The sequence below is a fragment of the Pogona vitticeps genome, chromosome 1 (assembly GCF_051106095.1).
Source record: "Pogona vitticeps strain Pit_001003342236 chromosome 1, PviZW2.1, whole genome shotgun sequence".
NCBI classification, from domain to species: Eukaryota; Metazoa; Chordata; class Lepidosauria; order Squamata; family Agamidae; genus Pogona; species Pogona vitticeps.
In genome coordinates this window covers 127,716,011-127,737,125 of record NC_135783.1, presented here as the reverse complement: position 1 = coordinate 127,737,125, position 21,115 = coordinate 127,716,011, and positions in this window count along the sequence as shown.

Genomic DNA, 21,115 nt, shown 5'->3' with positions numbered 1-21,115 from the left:
GAGCAGATGTGTCACCACTGGGTCACCAAGGATATTATATTGACATTTTAATATGTCAACATTTTATAACTTTCTTCATGTAAATAGTTAATATGGTAAATTTTAACATTGTGGCTATGTCGACATGATCAATTTCAACATTATTACTGTCACCAAATCATACCACAAACACACATTTAAAAACAAGTAAAGCCTTCTTACCAAATTTCAATCAGATTGGAGGATCTTACGGTAACTGGATCAGGGCAAAAAGGACCATTGCAGATAGACTCAACTGTGGTTGTAAGCAGATAATTTAGACGACATACAACAAAATCTTCTTCACTTCCATATGCATCCCACACAGTTCGGCCTTCAAATCTATTTAGGTGCTTTAACCATTCAATTTTTCCTTTTATCCAATCTTTGCTCAGAAAATGCTGATGGACTTTTAGAAAGATTGCGATACTTAAATCCTCTGTTTTCAGACTATCTAGTTCTTTTAAGATCCAATCATATTTTCTTATTGCCATATGAATTATAAATAGCAAATTGTCAATAGTACATGTGTTGCGTAGGATAATAGTCTTTTTCCCAAGTTTTCCTTTCCCAGACCAAGGTGGACAATTTGACTGAGTCAACAGTTTTGTAGATTTTGGTGTGGGTGGCTGGTAGTATTTGGCCTGTTTACTTTTACCTTCCTTTTTTCTTTTCTGCCACTTTTCTAACTGAGTGAGATGTTCCTCTTGAGGTTTATCAAAGTAATATTTTTCATTCTCTAAGTTTTGTGCAGATTTGAAAAACTGTAAACCAACTTCTCTCATTCTTCCCTGCAAAAACTCATACATTAATTGTAGAAAATCTCCTGGCCTTCGATGAAGTCTATCATTTAAAACGACCTTCTTTGTAGTCCTAAACCAATTTTCAACTGTTGCATTAGTGTCCCGGGTTTTGAGAAGACTGAGATTTTTCAACATTAATCCACTCCATAATGGGATGGTTGCAGTGTATGACTGAAGCAGAGTTATTAATGCGGGACAGTGTAGTAAATTACCAGTTGTTGTTGCATCATCATCATCATCATCATTTGCTTTTGTTTTTGTTTGTGTGAACAATTTAGAAAATTTCTTTGAAAATGGGGAACCCCTCTTGATGTTCCATTCTTCATTGGGGTCATTATCCAATACATCTTCAGTTGTACTATCTGTAATGTTTTCCATCACTTCTATTTTCTGAATGTTGATTGCCTCATTCAATTCTGCAATGTGTGTCTTGTAGGCATTAGTTCCTTTTTTCACTGTGAAAACATATGTCATGCGTAATAGTTGAATTTCAATTTCACTGAGACTACCTGCATTCTGTAGTAATGCAAATGAGTAAAGAAAAAATTGTTTTGTAGCTTTGCTTGCCTTAATTTTTGAGAGCTTGATGCTGATAAGTTTCATCATATGTGCAGCACATATATGCAGAATTGTAAAATTGCACAATATTTTTCCTTCACAAACAAGAAGACATTTCTTTAGATAGTCCATGATGTTATTCTGATTGAAAGTCTGTGTTGCTGCATGAATCAGAGCCCAGCTAAAATCTATCTCAACCTTTTGTGGACTAAGCTTTCTTTTGCATACTTTAAAAAAGTCTCGACATAAACAAGATAGCCAATGTTGAATAGTTGGTGTGCTTTGATCGGAGGACAACATTTCTGCCACAGGGATGGTGGACCTTGTTTCACTGGTCAACGAAATACAAAGTGTATAATATAAAAATTTATTTTGTATGTTTTTTGGTTTCATTACTACAGAGCCAGTTGCATCTAGATATAGGAAACATTGACCTGCAGCCTGCAAATCCTTCAACATATGCAACTGTGATTCAGAATACATATGGATAACAAACGGGCTCATCCCTATGTGCTGTATGTAAGCATGCTTTGTGGCAATCAGATTTAATTCTTTTTCATCCATTTTTTTTTGGACTAACAAACAATTCAAGTATTCATTTGTGTCAAGCCTATTCTGAAGGTTGTTTTCACTTGATATTTTCTGAAGCACATCAATTGATTTGATTTCATCCATGTTTCCTGCAATTAACTGTTCAGTATCAGCATTAGCCATCTTCTTGGTGTGCAGTAACATTGGTCTCATTTCTCTTAGCTGTGCTTTCAGTTTATCCCTCTCTTCCCCACGTGTATGCCTTTTGAATGATTCAGTTCGATTATGATTTATTGAACCATTAACCTCTACTGACATTAACACTTGACAATGTTTTTTACTAGGTTTTTGGGGTAGTGTAACATTGAACTCCGTACATCCACGAAACTTGCACTGTCCCCTAGCACGCCAGTATACACAATTTCTTTTTCTGGAATGAGATTGTCGCACTCGATTGTATTTGAAAGTTATAACACAGAACTTATTAATTTTCTTTATTTTATTGCATATTGTGTCGGTCCAACCACTTTTTAGAACACGATAACCCGTCCTGTGTTCTGGTTTTATTTTGTTCCATTCCTCGATTGATAGAGAAATTGAGAATTTGGATGGACATGTTTCAGTAATGAATTCTTTTGTAGAATTTTGTAGATCAGCTTTAATCATGTATTGAATAGTGTCTTTTTGGAAAATGTTGTGTAACAATGATTTTTCTTGAGGAATTGCACTATTTCTATCACTGCATTCCTCCTCCAGCTGTAATTGCATTGATTCAGTTAGTTTTTGATCATTTTCTAAGGACAAAATTCTGTTCTCTTTTATTACTGAAACGTATACAACCTTATCAGATTTTTTAGTTACATTGATATCAACTTCAGCTTCGGTTTGTTCAGTTTCTACAGAAGTTGTTTTAATGTCATAAATGTCCAGTATTTTTCTTGGAGATGCTTTTTTAATTCTTTTAATTTTTTTTTGTTTTTTTGGCTTACAGAGAGGACACAACCATGGTGAAATGACCTGGATGTCAGTGATATTTTTGTAGCCAACACACAGTGGGTGAAACCAGTCTTTACACTGACTGCATTGTGCATAAGGTTCATCAGGGTTGTTTTTTTGTTTACATAAACAATACAGTTGCTCATCCTCTGCTTCTGCATCCATAAGTAAGGGTGAATCATTACTATATTTTGATTGACTACTTTGATCAATACTCTCAACTTTGGTAATTTCATCATAAGTTGAAACATCTAAGGTAAACTGTAAGGCTCTAGTACGCAATTTTCGTCGGTCTTCATGCCAAATATTATAAAGCCACTTTCTTGTTGCTATATTATTTGCAGATAGCAAACATGCAATTTCCCCCCATACAGAGTTTTCTCTAAAATAACTTTCCTGATTTAAAATCAATTGCTTTTTAAAAAATAGTTCAACTATCTTTTTTTCTGCTGCTTTTGGATCAGGAAACAATCTCCAAGACATCGTGCAGTTTTAAAGAAGCTAGGTACAAAAATAGGGCTATTTACAGCAACTTAAACCAGATGTATATTATTAAAATTTCACCTCTAATAAGTCCACAACCGTAAACACATCCAGTCTTGAGACAGTGAACTCTGCGCAGGTCAGTTGAGAGACAAATAATCTTACTTCTCACACAAGAAGATACACCCAGTCGTGCTGAAAATCACTGATGCTGAGAAAGGTCAGTCAGGCCACATGACCTCACCCAAAATGGCCACTGGAACTCCCAAAATGGCCGCCGGAGAGACCCAAAATGGCGACCAGAACACCCAAAATGGCCACGACAACATGGGGAAACATTGCAGAACGGTGGGTTTTGGGCCCATTTGGAAACCCAATGGGTTTTTTTGATCCGTATAGCGATGTTTCCCCATAGCGAAGGTTAATCTGCTGTCCAATTTGTGACCCAAGGCTCGTTAACCCTTGCAACACTCCAGCTTCTTATTCAAAATGGCAAAATATGCAGCGGTGCCCACTTTGCCAGCCCATTCCGTGCCCAAAACCGCGTTGGGCAATGCAAAATACAATTGGGTCATGTGTACGTGACGCGCCTCTGTCGGTTTCTGGTGTGAAAGTTATTGCCCAAGGCTCATTAGCCCTTGCAGAACCCCAGCTTCTTATTCAAAATGCTAAAATATGCAGCGGTGCCCACTTTGCCAGCCCATTCCGTGCCCAAAACGGCGTTGGGCAATGCAAAATACAATTGGGTCATGTGTACGTGAGCCCCCTCTGTCGGTTTCTGGTGTGAAAGTTATTGCCCAAGGCTCATTAACCCTTGAGTAACCCCAGCTTCTTATTCAAAATGGCAAAATATGCAGCGGTGCCCACTTTGCCAGCCTATTCCGTGCCCAAAACGGCGTTGGGCAATGCAAAATACAATTGGGTCATGTGTACGTGAGCCCCCTCTGTCGGTTTCTGGTGTGAAAGTTATTGCCCAAGGCTCATTAGCCCTTGCAGAACCCCAGCTTCTTATTCAAAATACTAAAATATGCAGCGGTGCCCACTTTGCCAGCCCATTCCGTGCCCAAAACGGCGTTGGGCAATGCAAAATACAAGTGGGTCATGTGTACGTGACGCGCCTCTGTCGGTTTCTGGTGTGAAAGTTATTGCCCAAGGCTCATTAGCCCTTGCAGAACCCCAGCTTCTTATTCAAAATGCTAAAATATGCAGCGGTGCCCACTTTGCCAGCCTATTCTGTGCCCAAAACGGCGTTGGGCAATGCAAAATACAAGTGGGTCATGTGTACGTGACGCGCCTCTGTCGGTTTCTGGTGTGAAAGTTATTGCCCAAGGCTCATTAGCCGTTGCAGAACCCCAGCTTCTTATTCAAAATGGCAAAATATGCAGCGGTGCCCACTTTGCCAGCCCATTCCGTGCCCAAAACGGCGTTGGGCAATGCAAAATACAATTGGGTCATGTGTACGTGAGCCCCCTCTGTCGGTTTCTGGTGTGAAAGTTATTGCCCAAGGCTCGTTAACCCTTGAGTAACCCCAGCTTCTTATTCAAAATGGCAAAATATGCAGCGGTGCCCACTCTGCCAGCCTATTCCGTGCCCAAGACGGCGTTGGGCAATGCAAAATACAATTGGGTCATGTGTACGTGAGCCCCCTCTGTCGGTTTCTGGTGTGAAAGTTATTGCCCAAGGCTCGTTAACCCTTGCAGAACCCCAGCTTCTTATTCAAAATGCTAAAATATGCAGCGGTGCCCACTTTGCCAGCCTATTCCGTGCCCAAAACGGCGTTGGGCAATGCAAAATACAAGTGGGTCATGTGTACGTGAGCCCCCTCTGTCGGTTCCTGGTGTGAAAGTTATTGCCCAAAGCTCATTAGCCCTTGCAGAACCCCAGCTTCTTATTCAAAATGCTAAAATATGCAGCAGTGCCCACTTTGCCAGCCCATTCCGTGCCCAAAACGGCGTTGGGCAATGCAAAATACAAGTGGGTCATGTGTACGTGAGCCCCCTCTGTCGGTTTCTGGTGTGAAAGTTATTGCCCAAGGCTCATTAGCCCTTGCAGAACCCCAGCTTCTTATTCAAAATGCTAAAATATGCAGCGGTGCCCACTTTGCCAGCCTATTCCGTGCCCAAAACGGCGTTGGGCAATGCAAAATACAAGTGGGTCATGTGTACGTGAGCCCCCTCTGTCGGTTTCTGGTGTGAAAGTTATTGCCCAAGGCTCGTTAACCCTTGCAACACTCCAGCTTCTTATTCAAAATGGCAAAATATGCAGCGGTGCCCACTTTGCCAGCCCATTCCGTGCCCAAAACCGCGTTGGGCAATGCAAAATACAATTGGGTCATGTGTACGTGACGCGCCTCTGTCGGTTTCTGGTGTGAAAGTTATTGCCCAAGGCTCGTTAACCCTTGCAGAACCCCAGCTTCTTATTCAAAATGCTAAAATATGCAGCGGTGCCCACTTTGCCAGCCCATTCCGTGCCCAAAACCGCGTTGGGCAATGCAAAATACAATTGGGTCATGTGTACGTGAGCCCCCTCTGTCGGTTTCTGGTGTGAAAGTTATTGCCCAAGGCTCATTAGCCCTTGCAGAACCCCAGCTTCTTATTCAAAATGCTAAAATATGCAGCGGTGCCCACTTTGCCAGCCCATTCCGTGCCCAAAACGGCGTTGGGCAATGCAAAATACAATTGGGTCATGTGTACGTGAGCCCCCTCTGTCGGTTTCTGGTGTGAAAGTTATTGCCCAAGGCTCATTAACCCTTGAGTAACCCCAGCTTCTTATTCAAAATGGCAAAATATGCAGCGGTGCCCACTTTGCCAGCCTATTCCGTGCCCAAAACGGCGTTGGGCAATGCAAAATACAATTGGGTCATGTGTACGTGAGCCCCCTCTGTCGGTTTCTGGTGTGAAAGTTATTGCCCAAGGCTCGTTAACCCTTGAGTAACCCCAGCTTCTTATTCAAAATGCTAAAATATGCAGCGGTGCCCACTTTGCCAGCCTATTCCGTGCCCAAAACGGCGTTGGGCAATGCAAAATACAATTGGGTCATATGTACGTGAGCCCCCTCTGTCGGTTTCTGGTGTGAAAGTTATTGCCCAAGGCTCATTAGCCCTTGCAGAACCCCAGCTTCTTATTCAAAATGCTAAAATATGCAGCGGTGCCCACTTTGCCAGCCCATTCCGTGCCCAAAACGGCGTTGGGCAATGCAAAATACAAGTGGGTCATGTGTACGTGACGCGCCTCTGTCGGTTTCTGGTGTGAAAGTTATTGCCCAAGGCTCATTAGCCCTTGCAGAACCCCAGCTTCTTATTCAAAATGCTAAAATATGCAGCGGTGCCCACTTTGCCAGCCTATTCTGTGCCCAAAACGGCGTTGGGCAATGCAAAATACAAGTGGGTCATGTGTACGTGACGCGCCTCTGTCGGTTTCTGGTGTGAAAGTTATTGCCCAAGGCTCATTAGCCCTTGCAGAACCCCAGCTTCTTATTCAAAATGCTAAAATATGCAGCGGTGCCCACTTTGCCAGCCCATTCCGTGCCCAAAACGGCGTTGGGCAATGCAAAATACAAGTGGGTCATGTGTACGTGACGCGCCTCTGTCGGTTTCTGGTGTGAAAGTTATTGCCCAAGGCTCATTAGCCCTTGCAGAACCCCAGCTTCTTATTCAAAATGCTAAAATATGCAGCGGTGCCCACTTTGCCAGCCTATTCCGTGCCCAAAACGGCGTTGGGCAATGCAAAATACAAGTGGGTCATGTGTACGTGAGCCCCCTCTGTCGGTTTCTGGTGTGAAAGTTATTGCCCAAGGCTCGTTAACCCTTGCAACACTCCAGCTTCTTATTCAAAATGGCAAAATATGCAGCGGTGCCCACTTTGCCAGCCCATTCCGTGCCCAAAACCGCGTTGGGCAATGCAAAATACAATTGGGTCATGTGTACGTGACGCGCCTCTGTCGGTTTCTGGTGTGAAAGTTATTGCCCAAGGCTCATTAGCCCTTGCAGAACCCCAGCTTCTTATTCAAAATGCTAAAATATGCAGCGGTGCCCACTTTGCCAGCCCATTCCGTGCCCAAAACGGCGTTGGGCAATGCAAAATACAATTGGGTCATGTGTACGTGAGCCCCCTCTGTCGGTTTCTGGTGTGAAAGTTATTGCCCAAGGCTCATTAACCCTTGAGTAACCCCAGCTTCTTATTCAAAATGGCAAAATATGCAGCGGTGCCCACTTTGCCAGCCTATTCCGTGCCCAAAACGGCGTTGGGCAATGCAAAATACAATTGGGTCATGTGTACGTGAGCCCCCTCTGTCGGTTTCTGGTGTGAAAGTTATTGCCCAAGGCTCATTAGCCCTTGCAGAACCCCAGCTTCTTATTCAAAATACTAAAATATGCAGCGGTGCCCACTTTGCCAGCCTATTCCGTGCCCAAAACGGCGTTGGGCAATGCAAAATACAAGTGGGTCATGTGTACGTGAGCCCCCTCTGTCGGTTTCTGGTGTGAAAGTTATTGCCCAAGGCTCGTTATCCCTTGCAACACTCCAGCTTCTTATTCAAAATGGCAAAATATGCAGCGGTGCCCACTTTGCCAGCCCATTCCGTGCCCAAAACGGCATTGGGCAATGCAAAATACAATTGGGTCATGTGTACGTGAGCCCCCTCTGTCGGTTTCTGGTGTGAAAGTTATTGCCCAAGGCTCATTAGCCCTTGCAGAACCCCAGCTTCTTATTCAAAATGCTAAAATATGCAGCGGTGCCCACTTTGCCAGCCCATTCCGTGCCCAAAACGGCGTTGGGCAATGCAAAATACAATTGGGTCATGTGTACGTGAGCCCCCTCTGTCGGTTTCTGGTGTGAAAGTTATTGCCCAAGGCTCATTAACCCTTGAGTAACCCCAGCTTCTTATTCAAAATGGCAAAATATGCAGCGGTGCCCACTTTGCCAGCCTATTCCGTGCCCAAAACGGCGTTGGGCAATGCAAAATACAATTGGGTCATGTGTACGTGAGCCCCCTCTGTCGGTTTCTGGTGTGAAAGTTATTGCCCAAGGCTCGTTAACCCTTGAGTAACCCCAGCTTCTTATTCAAAATGCTAAAATATGCAGCGGTGCCCACTTTGCCAGCCTATTCCGTGCCCAAAACGGCGTTGGGCAATGCAAAATACAATTGGGTCATATGTACGTGAGCCCCCTCTGTCGGTTTCTGGTGTGAAAGTTATTGCCCAAGGCTCATTAGCCCTTGCAGAACCCCAGCTTCTTATTCAAAATGCTAAAATATGCAGCGGTGCCCACTTTGCCAGCCCATTCCGTGCCCAAAACGGCGTTGGGCAATGCAAAATACAAGTGGGTCATGTGTACGTGACGCGCCTCTGTCGGTTTCTGGTGTGAAAGTTATTGCCCAAGGCTCATTAGCCCTTGCAGAACCCCAGCTTCTTATTCAAAATGCTAAAATATGCAGCGGTGCCCACTTTGCCAGCCTATTCTGTGCCCAAAACGGCGTTGGGCAATGCAAAATACAAGTGGGTCATGTGTACGTGACGCGCCTCTGTCGGTTTCTGGTGTGAAAGTTATTGCCCAAGGCTCATTAGCCCTTGCAGAACCCCAGCTTCTTATTCAAAATGCTAAAATATGCAGCGGTGCCCACTTTGCCAGCCCATTCCGTGCCCAAAACGGCGTTGGGCAATGCAAAATACAAGTGGGTCATGTGTACGTGACGCGCCTCTGTCGGTTTCTGGTGTGAAAGTTATTGCCCAAGGCTCATTAGCCCTTGCAGAACCCCAGCTTCTTATTCAAAATGCTAAAATATGCAGCGGTGCCCACTTTGCCAGCCTATTCCGTGCCCAAAACGGCGTTGGGCAATGCAAAATACAAGTGGGTCATGTGTACGTGAGCCCCCTCTGTCGGTTTCTGGTGTGAAAGTTATTGCCCAAGGCTCGTTAACCCTTGCAACACTCCAGCTTCTTATTCAAAATGGCAAAATATGCAGCGGTGCCCACTTTGCCAGCCCATTCCGTGCCCAAAACCGCGTTGGGCAATGCAAAATACAATTGGGTCATGTGTACGTGACGCGCCTCTGTCGGTTTCTGGTGTGAAAGTTATTGCCCAAGGCTCATTAGCCCTTGCAGAACCCCAGCTTCTTATTCAAAATGCTAAAATATGCAGCGGTGCCCACTTTGCCAGCCCATTCCGTGCCCAAAACGGCGTTGGGCAATGCAAAATACAATTGGGTCATGTGTACGTGAGCCCCCTCTGTCGGTTTCTGGTGTGAAAGTTATTGCCCAAGGCTCATTAACCCTTGAGTAACCCCAGCTTCTTATTCAAAATGGCAAAATATGCAGCGGTGCCCACTTTGCCAGCCTATTCCGTGCCCAAAACGGCGTTGGGCAATGCAAAATACAATTGGGTCATGTGTACGTGAGCCCCCTCTGTCGGTTTCTGGTGTGAAAGTTATTGCCCAAGGCTCATTAGCCCTTGCAGAACCCCAGCTTCTTATTCAAAATACTAAAATATGCAGCGGTGCCCACTTTGCCAGCCTATTCCGTGCCCAAAACGGCGTTGGGCAATGCAAAATACAAGTGGGTCATGTGTACGTGAGCCCCCTCTGTCGGTTTCTGGTGTGAAAGTTATTGCCCAAGGCTCGTTATCCCTTGCAACACTCCAGCTTCTTATTCAAAATGGCAAAATATGCAGCGGTGCCCACTTTGCCAGCCCATTCCGTGCCCAAAACGGCATTGGGCAATGCAAAATACAATTGGGTCATGTGTACGTGAGCCCCCTCTGTCGGTTTCTGGTGTGAAAGTTATTGCCCAAGGCTCATTAGCCCTTGCAGAACCCCAGCTTCTTATTCAAAATGCTAAAATATGCAGCGGTGCCCACTTTGCCAGCCTATTCCGTGCCCAAAACGGCATTGGGCAATGCAAAATACAAGTGGGTCATGTGTACGTGACGCGCCTCTGTCGGTTTCTGGTGTGAAAGTTATTGCCCAAGGCTCATTAGCCCTTGCAGAACCCCAGCTTCTTATTCAAAATGCTAAAATATGCAGCGGTGCCCACTTTGCCAGCCTATTCCGTGCCCAAAACGGCATTGGGCAATGCAAAATACAAGTGGGTCATGTGTACGTGAGCCCCCTCTGTCGGTTTCTGGTGTGAAAGTTATTGCCCAAGGCTCGTTAACCCTTGCAACACTCCAGCTTCTTATTCAAAATGGCAAAATATGCAGCGGTGCCCACTTTGCCAGCCCATTCCGTGCCCAAAACCGCGTTGGGCAATGCAAAATACAATTGGGTCATGTGTACGTGACGCGCCTCTGTCGGTTTCTGGTGTGAAAGTTATTGCCCAAGGCTCATTAGCCCTTGCAGAACCCCAGCTTCTTATTCAAAATGCTAAAATATGCAGCTGTGCCCACTTTGCCAGCCCATTCCGTGCCCAAAACGGCGTTGGGCAATGCAAAATACAATTGGGTCATGTGTACGTGAGCCCCCTCTGTCGGTTTCTGGTGTGAAAGTTATTGCCCAAGGCTCATTAACCCTTGAGTAACCCCAGCTTCTTATTCAAAATGGCAAAATATGCAGCGGTGCCCACTTTGCCAGCCTATTCCGTGCCCAAAACGGCGTTGGGCAATGCAAAATACAATTGGGTCATGTGTACGTGAGCCCCCTCTGTCGGTTTCTGGTGTGAAAGTTATTGCCCAAGGCTCGTTAACCCTTGAGTAACCCCAGCTTCTTATTCAAAATGGCAAAATATGCAGCGGTGCCCACTTTGCCAGCCTATTCCGTGCCCAAAACGGCGTTGGGCAATGCAAAATACAATTGGGTCATATGTACGTGAGCCCCCTCTGTCGGTTCCTGGTGTGAAAGTTATTGCCCAAGGCTCATTAGCCCTTGCAGAACCCCAGCTTCTTATTCAAAATGCTAAAATATGCAGCAGTGCCCACTTTGCCAGCCTATTCTGTGCCCAAAACGGCGTTGGGCAATGCAAAATACAAGTGGGTCATGTGTACGTGACGCGCCTCTGTCGGCTCCTGGTGTGAAAGTTATTGCCCAAGGCTCATTAGCCCTTGCAGAACCCCAGCTTCTTATTCAAAATACTAAAATATGCAGCGGTGCCCACTTTGCCAGCCTATTCCGTGCCCAAAACGGCGTTGGGCAATGCAAAATACAAGTGGGTCATGTGTACGTGAGCCCCCTCTGTCGGTTTCTGGTGTGAAAGTTATTGCCCAAGGCTCGTTATCCCTTGCAACACTCCAGCTTCTTATTCAAAATGGCAAAATATGCAGCGGTGCCCACTTTGCCAGCCCATTCCGTGCCCAAAACGGCATTGGGCAATGCAAAATACAATTGGGTCATGTGTACGTGAGCCCCCTCTGTCGGTTTCTGGTGTGAAAGTTATTGCCCAAGGCTCATTAGCCCTTGCAGAACCCCAGCTTCTTATTCAAAATGCTAAAATATGCAGCGGTGCCCACTTTGCCAGCCTATTCCGTGCCCAAAACGGCATTGGGCAATGCAAAATACAAGTGGGTCATGTGTACGTGACGCGCCTCTGTCGGTTTCTGGTGTGAAAGTTATTGCCCAAGGCTCATTAGCCCTTGCAGAACCCCAGCTTCTTATTCAAAATGCTAAAATATGCAGCGGTGCCCACTTTGCCAGCCCATTCCGTGCCCAAAACGGCGTTGGGCAATGCAAAATACAAGTGGGTCATGTGTACGTGACGCGCCTCTGTCGGTTTCTGGTGTGAAAGTTATTGCCCAAGGCTCATTAGCCCTTGCAGAACCCCAGCTTCTTATTCAAAATGCTAAAATATGCAGCGGTGCCCACTTTGCCAGCCTATTCCGTGCCCAAAACGGCGTTGGGCAATGCAAAATACAAGTGGGTCATGTGTACGTGAGCCCCCTCTGTCGGTTTCTGGTGTGAAAGTTATTGCCCAAGGCTCGTTAACCCTTGAAACACTCCAGCTTCTTATTCAAAATGGCAAAATATGCAGCGGTGCCCACTTTGCCAGCCCATTCCGTGCCCAAAACCGCGTTGGGCAATGCAAAATACAATTGGGTCATGTGTACGTGACGCGCCTCTGTCGGTTTCTGGTGTGAAAGTTATTGCCCAAGGCTCATTAGCCCTTGCAGAACCCCAGCTTCTTATTCAAAATGCTAAAATATGCAGCGGTGCCCACTTTGCCAGCCCATTCCGTGCCCAAAACGGCGTTGGGCAATGCAAAATACAATTGGGTCATGTGTACGTGAGCCCCCTCTGTCGGTTTCTGATGTGAAAGTTATTGCCCAAGGCTCATTAGCCCTTGCAGAACCCCAGCTTCTTATTCAAAATGCTAAAATATGCAGCGGTGCCCACTTTGCCAGCCCATTCCGTGCCCAAAACGGCGTTGGGCAATGCAAAATACAATTGGGTCATGTGTACGTGAGCCCCCTCTGTCGGTTTCTGGTGTGAAAGTTATTGCCCAAGGCTCATTAACCCTTGAGTAACCCCAGCTTCTTATTCAAAATGGCAAAATATGCAGCGGTGCCCACTTTGCCAGCCTATTCCGTGCCCAAGACGGCGTTGGGCAATGCAAAATACAATTGGGTCATGTGTACGTGACGCCCCTCTGTCGGTTTCTGGTGTGAAAGTTATTGCCCAAGGCTCGTTAACCCTTGAGTAACCCCAGCTTCTTATTCAAAATGCTAAAATATGCAGCGGTGCCCACTTTGCCAGCCTATTCCGTGCCCAAAACGGCGTTGGGCAATGCAAAATACAATTGGGTCATGTGTACGTGAGCCCCCTCTGTCGGTTCCTGGTGTGAAAGTTATTGCCCAAGGCTCATTAGCCCTTGCAGAACCCCAGCTTCTTATTCAAAATGCTAAAATATGCAGCAGTGCCCACTTTGCCAGCCTATTCTGTGCCCAAAACGGCGTTGGGCAATGCAAAATACAAGTGGGTCATGTATACGTGAGCCCCCTCTGTCGGTTTCTGGTGTGAAAGTTATTGCCCAAGGCTCGTTAACCCTTGCAACACTCCAGCTTCTTATTCAAAATGCTAAAATATGCAGCGGTGCCCACTTTGCCAGCCTATTCCGTGCCCAAAACGGCGTTGGGCAATGCAAAATACAATTGGGTCACGTGTACGTGACGCCCCTCTGTCGGTTTCTGGTGTGAAAGTTATTGCCCAAGGCTCATTAGCCCTTGCAGAACCCCAGCTTCTTATTCAAAATGCTAAAATATGCAGCGGTGCCCACTTTGCCAGCCTATTCCGTGCCCAAAACAGCATTGGGCCAGGCAAAATACTATTGTAATTTGTGTTAGAGTTATGATTTATTATTAATACCCTGATATTTGAGTGATCCAACTTGGTTTAATGGTTTAAATACAACATGTTCTGAATAAGAAGCTGGGACACGAATAAGAAGTGAATAAGAAGCTGGATGTCGAATAAGAAGTGAATAAGAAGCTGGCCGAATAAGAAGCTAACTTCAGCCTCGTCTTGCCCAGCGCATCTCTGAGGCGAGCCCGGCTGCCCTCCGGGGGGGGGGGAGAGCGTGGAGGAGGAGGGGGGGAAAGGGAGAGGGTGTCCTTCTCCCGTTCCGGGCGCCAAGAGCCAGTCCGGACGAGGACCCCCCTCCACCGCTCGGGAGCCTTGCCCGCCTGAACTCGCCCCCCCCGCCCGGCCGCCCACCGGAGCGGGCTCGGGGATGCTTCCCGCCGGGCCGCGAGTGTCGGCGTCGCCCGGCCCGGCGCATCCCTGCAGCGAGGGTTGGAGGCGAGCTCCGGCCGCCGACCGTGTGACCCGGCGCTCTCGTCGAGGAGGCAGCAGGTCGAGCTGAGCCCGGAGGGCCGCCCCCGTTCGGCGGCGGGACGCCGTGCCGTGCCTGGCTTTGGGCCCGAGGTGAGCTCAGCGTCTCGTTTGGCGCCACAGGCGTTCCTCCGGGCGGGCGAGCGGGGGGGGGGGTTCCCCCGTGGTGCCGAAGGGCAAGCGGCCCCTTCCCCCCCCTTCCATCTGCTTCACGGCGAGCCCCTTCCCTTTTAAATCACTATTTTGACATCCACCCTCCTTCCTTCGTGTGCGGGTCTTCCCCCCCCCCCCCCGGCTGCATGGAGGGCCCACGAAAGCCCCGTGAGCGGGCAGGCAGGGCCTCCGTGTTCAATTTCCCTTGTCCCCCCCCCCGCCCAATTTCTTTTTCTTTCCTCCCCTCCCTGAATTGATTCTGCACTTTCCTTGAAGTCTCCTTGCTGATCATCTTGCGAAAAAGGTGGTGCGGGGGGAGGAGACGCGCTTTCTCTGTCCACCATCCAATATGCAAGCGGGAAGCAAGCGGGCTGGCTTGACTGATGGCGACGGGGGGGGCAGACGGGGAGGGGGGCGATGTCAGTTTCAATCGCGCGTCTCCATCTCCCCTCCCCACCCCCCTTCCCGCCATCGCATCCGCAATCCCTTGCCTCCTCCCAATCCGGATTAATCCACTTCGCTGCCCCTTCGCCTGTACGGTAGGGCCGCGGCTGGACTGAGGCTGCCTTTCCCCAGACGCAGACAGGCGTGTGTTTTTTCAGGCCGGCTTTCTTAAACTGGAAACCAGAGCGAGGCACTGCGGTGTTAGCATTGCAGGCTTCTTGGGGTCCTCCTCCTCCTCATTTTGAGTTCTCTTCCTTTCTGGGCGGCCTCTTGGAAACGCTCCGCCACTGGACAACCTTGCTTGTAAAGTGCTGAAGATCAGATCTCAGAGCCTGGGGCTTGTAGTTCTGTCGATTCATTTCAAAATTGGAAGCTGAATACGTCCTCAAAAAACTTACCAAGCCTTCAGTGTTACACAATACCCATTTCCAGGATCAGGTTCGCATCAGGGTGGTTAACCGGTTTTATGAAATGCAGAACAAGAGTGGAATGAGAATAGCGCTTGTATTCTGTAGGGTATTTATTATTAAATAGTTTTTTTTTAAAAAAAAAAAACGCCTTGCAGAGATGTTAGTTTTGAATTTAAAACAGCTTCAGTTATGTGGCCGTTCGTGGAAGTGAAGGCTAGCACAGTAAAATCTTCTTTACTCTGACTCAGCTGTATAATAAAACATCCCTTTATTTTCCTCGTAAAATGCATAAGGGCAATATAATCTTGCTGCTGCTCCTTCTGGGTGAAACAGCTCACATTGCACACACCCCCATCAGTGTGGGTGTGGGCAAAAATGTGGCCCTTCAGATGTTGCTGAACTTCGACTCCCATGATCCCTTATTATGAAGTATGTTGGGTACGGCTCATGGAAGTTGCAGCTCAACAACATCCACCTCTGGTCCAGGTAGTGCCCTTTCTCGTTGTGTCATTTATTCAATAGGTGTCTTCAAAATCCACTTCTTCTGAGATGTACTGTATTCACCTGGATGTTCCTAATTTCTCCAGAGCAGCCAAAATGCATGCAGTGGTTTTATGTGAAATTTCTTCCCCTGTTTCCCATCCTTTGGTTGCCCTCTGCCCTCCTCTTCCTGTTGACCTCTAAGTTTGTGAGCTCAGCAGGGCAGCAATCCATAAAGCCCCATGTCCACTGCTGGTGCTATATATGATGTGGTCAGGAGCTTAAACGTCTGTTTGCACAGCAGAGGTGGCCAAGTTGTGGCCTTCCAAGTGTTGTCAGTATCCGGCTTCATATCTCAGCTGCTGTAGCCAAGGGAGATAGAAGTGGCTGTCCACCATTTCTACAGCCACAACAGACTCACCCTTCTTCAAGCGAATAATATCTATGAGTATGTGTAATATTGTATGACAAAGAGTTGCTTCCTGATGACTTCCTTCACAAACAGTCTTGCTCACAATCTATATCTTAGCAATTAATTTGGAAATTTAGCAGATAAACATAAATAGGTTGCCTAACCAGTATGTTTTTATAAGAGACTGTTGACCTCTTTCAGGGGAATAATTGTCAATTTTATTAATAAGCAATAAATGGCCAACTAGATTCTTAAAAGTGCCATTCTGTATACGGCTACAGTACTTGAAAAGAAGCCCCATTGTGTTCACGGAGTGTGTGTGCAACGCAGCCTTTTTCTCACTGATTTCAACAGGAGAGTTCAGCATGTGTCATAATCTGTTCTAAAGCAGTCATAGAAGTAAATCATAGGAGTATTTTATACTGGCTGGATTGTGCCCAGAATAATAGATGCTTTAGCATCTATTTAGTTAGACACATTAGTATCCTCTGGGATGACTTGCTCCTTAGCCTGTTAAATATGAATTAATATGCTGATTTGGGGATGATAGATAGAAGGAAGCAGTGATAATGGCCACCATGAGCTTTATATCACTCCAAAGTGGTATCATGGATGAGGGTAAAGGTGTTGTTTGATTGCAATTTTCCCCACTTCCGATTCTTCCTTCCTAGGCAAAGCTTAAACCCTTTCAGAGGAAGATAGTCCAGTTTAGTTTGGGCACAGGGACTGATTCCAACAAAAAATACCCATTTCCTCAGTATGGTTTTGTCTTGGCCTAGCTCTGTACCCCACTGTGCCACAGAAAGCTGTTCATCTTTGTACCAATCAGTTGCTTAAAAAACAACAACAACAGAGAAGCAAGAAGACTTTTCAGTTCAATTACAAGGGAAGTGATGCATGGCTGGATTTTACAGGCTGTCTTATGCATATAAGCTGTGTCTGGCTTCTGGTGAATTTTATAGACTGCTGCCCACGACTGCCTGAATTGAGTCTTCTTCCAATCCATATGATATGCTTAGTCTGATTTAACAGTCATTTCCTGCACCTACTAAACCTCAGGAACTATAAACCAAGGGAGAGGGGGGTACTAGGTATTTCTAACATGGGCAGACATAGTTTTTGGGCTCTTTGCACAAAGGCATGATAGCTAAGTGGAGATGCAGTCCATATAAGCCTGTGAAGATATATAGAAAGTGTAAACTGTACGAAGAGGAATTAGGGCTCCGTTGAACCATGTCAGGTACCTGAAATAAGTTGAACAGGCATTGGCAGAGCCTGCACTTCGTCCTTCCAGAGTCCCGCATGAGGCTTTCATGCTGAGATAATTTTCTCAAGGAAGGGAGTACAGTATTATTCTAGTGCAAGAGTGGGCAGAAGACAGATTAGACTCTACCGATACTCTCTGAAAATAAGCCCTATTATGATTTTTTTAGCATGCTCATAATATGAACCCTACCGCAAAAATAAGCCCTAGTTAAGTGAAAGCCCACCCTACATCATTGTGCAGCGACCAGAAGATGATATGACTGTATTTGAATAAATGTAGTTTGTTGTAGATGAAGAAAAAAAAAACATCCCCTGAAAATAAGCCCTACTGCATTTTTGGAGCAAAAATTAATATAAGACCCTGTCTTATTTTCGGGGAAACACGGTAGATCATGGAACACTTCGCAGCAGATTGGCAAAATGTTTTCAGAAGCCCAGTAGAGTAATAATAGCAACAACAACCAAAATGCCTGCCCCACATTAAGTGGGTGAACAAGAATGTTTGAGGGATTTTTATTTAAAAGACCCATGAGGTTGGTCCTAAGATTGCTGGTAAGTTGATGTCCGCAGCAGGTGCTTGGAGGCCTTTATCTTTTGTATACATCTGTCTACCTGAGACAGTAGTTCATCACACTGGCTCCTGCTGCTGGACCCAGGGATCCCAGGAAAAACAAAGTACGCCTCATGAGGGGGAAACCCACCAGCCATCTTCATTTATTTACTTACTTATTTTAAATGCTTACATAACAGCCGACTTAGTGCTGGGCAGGACTCTCAGCAATTTACAATCAAAGAAAGGAAAGAAAAACTAACTCGTGAACCTGCCCCACATACCAAGGTTAAGCTAAAGGAAAAAGAAATGCAACTACTGTACAAACACAACTGGCAAAGCAAGCTACTAAAATCTAAACGATGGCAGTATCCGGGACTCATTTATAGATTGAATCAGGATAAGATGTCCTTGAACTGCTTCTTTGAAGAGTAATGTCTTGCTGCATGGGGTGCGCAGCAGTAGACATTGTGTGGCAGCCCAATTCAGCACTCCATAAACCAACTGAAAAAATAGAGATGGCCCAAACAAAAAAAAAAAATTATCACTTTGATACTGGACCTCAGATCAGCACCAAATTTGGTAGAGATGTAGCAGCTGTCTGCTCTTTCTCTGTGCCAAATTTGGGGACCTTTGGGGCAAACCGTTTTTGAGTTACATTTTTTAAAAAGTAAAATTGTTCTCCCCCTCCCCCATGCAGACATCAGCAACATTTTTTTATCTACAGATTTACAACAGATCAAATATACTGAAAAGGCCAAACTTGCTTATCTTGAAAGAGAAGGGTTAATCTGAGCCTCTTTTTTTTGTTTGGAAGGAATCAAGGCATCCAGGGCTCTAATACTGATTTTTGAAAAAAGCCATTTGAGAGGCAAAAAAGTTCTGAGCTTTTGGCTTTCTTATCAGCACCAAGGTTCTAAATGTAAATATTTCAGCAAGCATAGGGGAGAGGGCACTCTGCCAGTCAGAACCAAATTAAATGACTATCCAAATAACTTTTTAATTCCTTTCTGGTCAAACAGACATTAAAAAAAGTTTCTATTTCTGGTTTTAAGGTATGGTATTTTTAAAAAATGTTAAAAATTAGAGAATGAATATTCAGAAATTCACTCATTTAAGCTATGAATTTACTATTTCTTGCTCTGCGGCTGGAGGTGATCTACCTTGATGTTAACAGAGCTTGGGTGCCTATTCCACCCATCTTGTCACTATGCAGTTGTTCGGTAATTCAAAGATGCTATGTGCCATCAGGCGGGTTCTGATGCGTGCTGATTGTAGGGCCTGCCCAGACTGGCTGTTTTGAGTGGGTACAAAGGACCTGTTGAGGTGAGGGGGAGGAATGATGTGGCATTTGGTGCCCTCCTCCCATCCCCACAGCAAATTGCACCCTGTCACCCAGTCAGCTACCAGTTGCACACTTTCCCGGATCCTCTGCAGAGGGACAAGGAAAGGGGGGTCCATTTTTCCTGTGCTACAGATCCGTTCATGCTTTACTCGAGAGTACATTTACCCAGAGTAATGAGGGGACAGGTGCAGTGCGAAGGGAGCACATTGGGGTGAAGCTTAGGGAGACAGAAGGGAGGTCACCTCCCTCTTTCCCCAGCCTTTCTCCTCAGCTGGGGCTGTGCTGTCTTGTGGAAGCTGAGCCCACGGAGTCGACAGAGGCCCCTTCCCCGCCTTTTCTCTCAGCCCTCATTCAGGGGGCTGGGGTGACTTTCCTTTTTTTTGCTTGTTAAAAGAGTAAGTGTCATGTTGGAATCAGCCTGGCATGGTTTTAGAACTTCACTATGTTGGTTAGGGAAATATTAAAAAATAAAAGAAGATGAAAATAGAAGAAGGGGGTTCTCCACCCTCCCTTTTAATGCCACAACCCACCTAATACATCACTAGGTTGTCTCCTCAGTTAACGCCACCCCAAGCGTCCTTTTGGTGGAAGTACCTCTTGAAGATCTCTCATTCATAGCGTTTGCATAAATTGGGGGTGATTTGATGTCTTGTAACAACAGCAGTATATAGCTGGATGCAAGAGAAGAATGGTTCTTAGTTCTGGTAGAAGTAATAGCATCCAGCAAAAGCACACCATTTAATTTTGGCCCCAAAAAATAACCTTCAGGCAAAGTTATCCAGTATGGGCAGAAGGGAAGAATGCATAGAAATCTGTGGAGCAGTGAAGTTTGCCAAGACTCTGTATCAGGCTTCCTCTGCCTGGCACTGGCCAAATGTTGGACCAGAATTCCCATAATGGCCTGCCAATAATTATGGCTGAGGTGAGCCCCATGTCAAGTGCATTAAAGTAATTCAGCATGTGTCACTTTGACCAGGTCAGACCTCTCCAGGAAAGGGCACAGCTGGGGCACTAGTTTTTAACTATGCAAAGGCACTCCTTGCCACTTGCTGAAACTTGGGCATCCAGGCTCAGAAACGAACCCAGGAGCACCCCATAGCTATGTACGTTTGTTTTCAGAAGGAATGTGACCCCATCCAGCACAGAGTGCATTCCTGTTCCTTGATCTGCCTTTCGACTGACCAGAAGCACCTCTGTCTTGTCCAGATTAAGTTTCAGCTTATTTGTCCTCATCCAGTCCATGATGTCTGTCATCAGACATTGATCTAGGACTGAAATAGCTTCCTTGGGTTTTGATGAGAAGGAGAGATAGAAATATGACACAGGAAGCAAACCACTCTGTGGTTTACAGTGTAAACCATCCTTGGGTGGGGGCTGATTGACCCTCCAGATCTTCCTGGGCTTTACCTCCCAGCTAGCCAAGTTAGCCTTAGCCATCCATAAGAGATTGTAAGAGTTGCAATTCATCAGTAGTTGGAAGGTTCAGGTCCCTCATCTCTCATTGCCATTGAACTAACTTTTTAAAAGGCACCTGATCCCTGTTTTTGTTCTAATGTTGATCCATTTTGCTAGAGCTTTCTTTTGAACAAATGGAAAAAAAAAGATGAAGTAATTCAGATCGTTTTGTTTCAGATTTCCGACTGCAGAAAATAATATTCAATGAAAATCTTTATTTGTTAAAACCAACAATGCATTTTGCTGGGCTCTAAGCAAACTGGTCTCTGGATGTGATTGTGCTGATAATATTAATGCTACAAGGCAGGAAGAGGGCTGAAAATACGTGAGAAAATACTGAAAATGAGTCCACACATCTAAAGCCAAATTTGGCATCCCATTCTTCTATATATTCCCCGCTGCACAAAATAGTGAGATCTTGTCTCATTCCTTTACTATTTATTCAAGAGAAGTCTCCTTTAA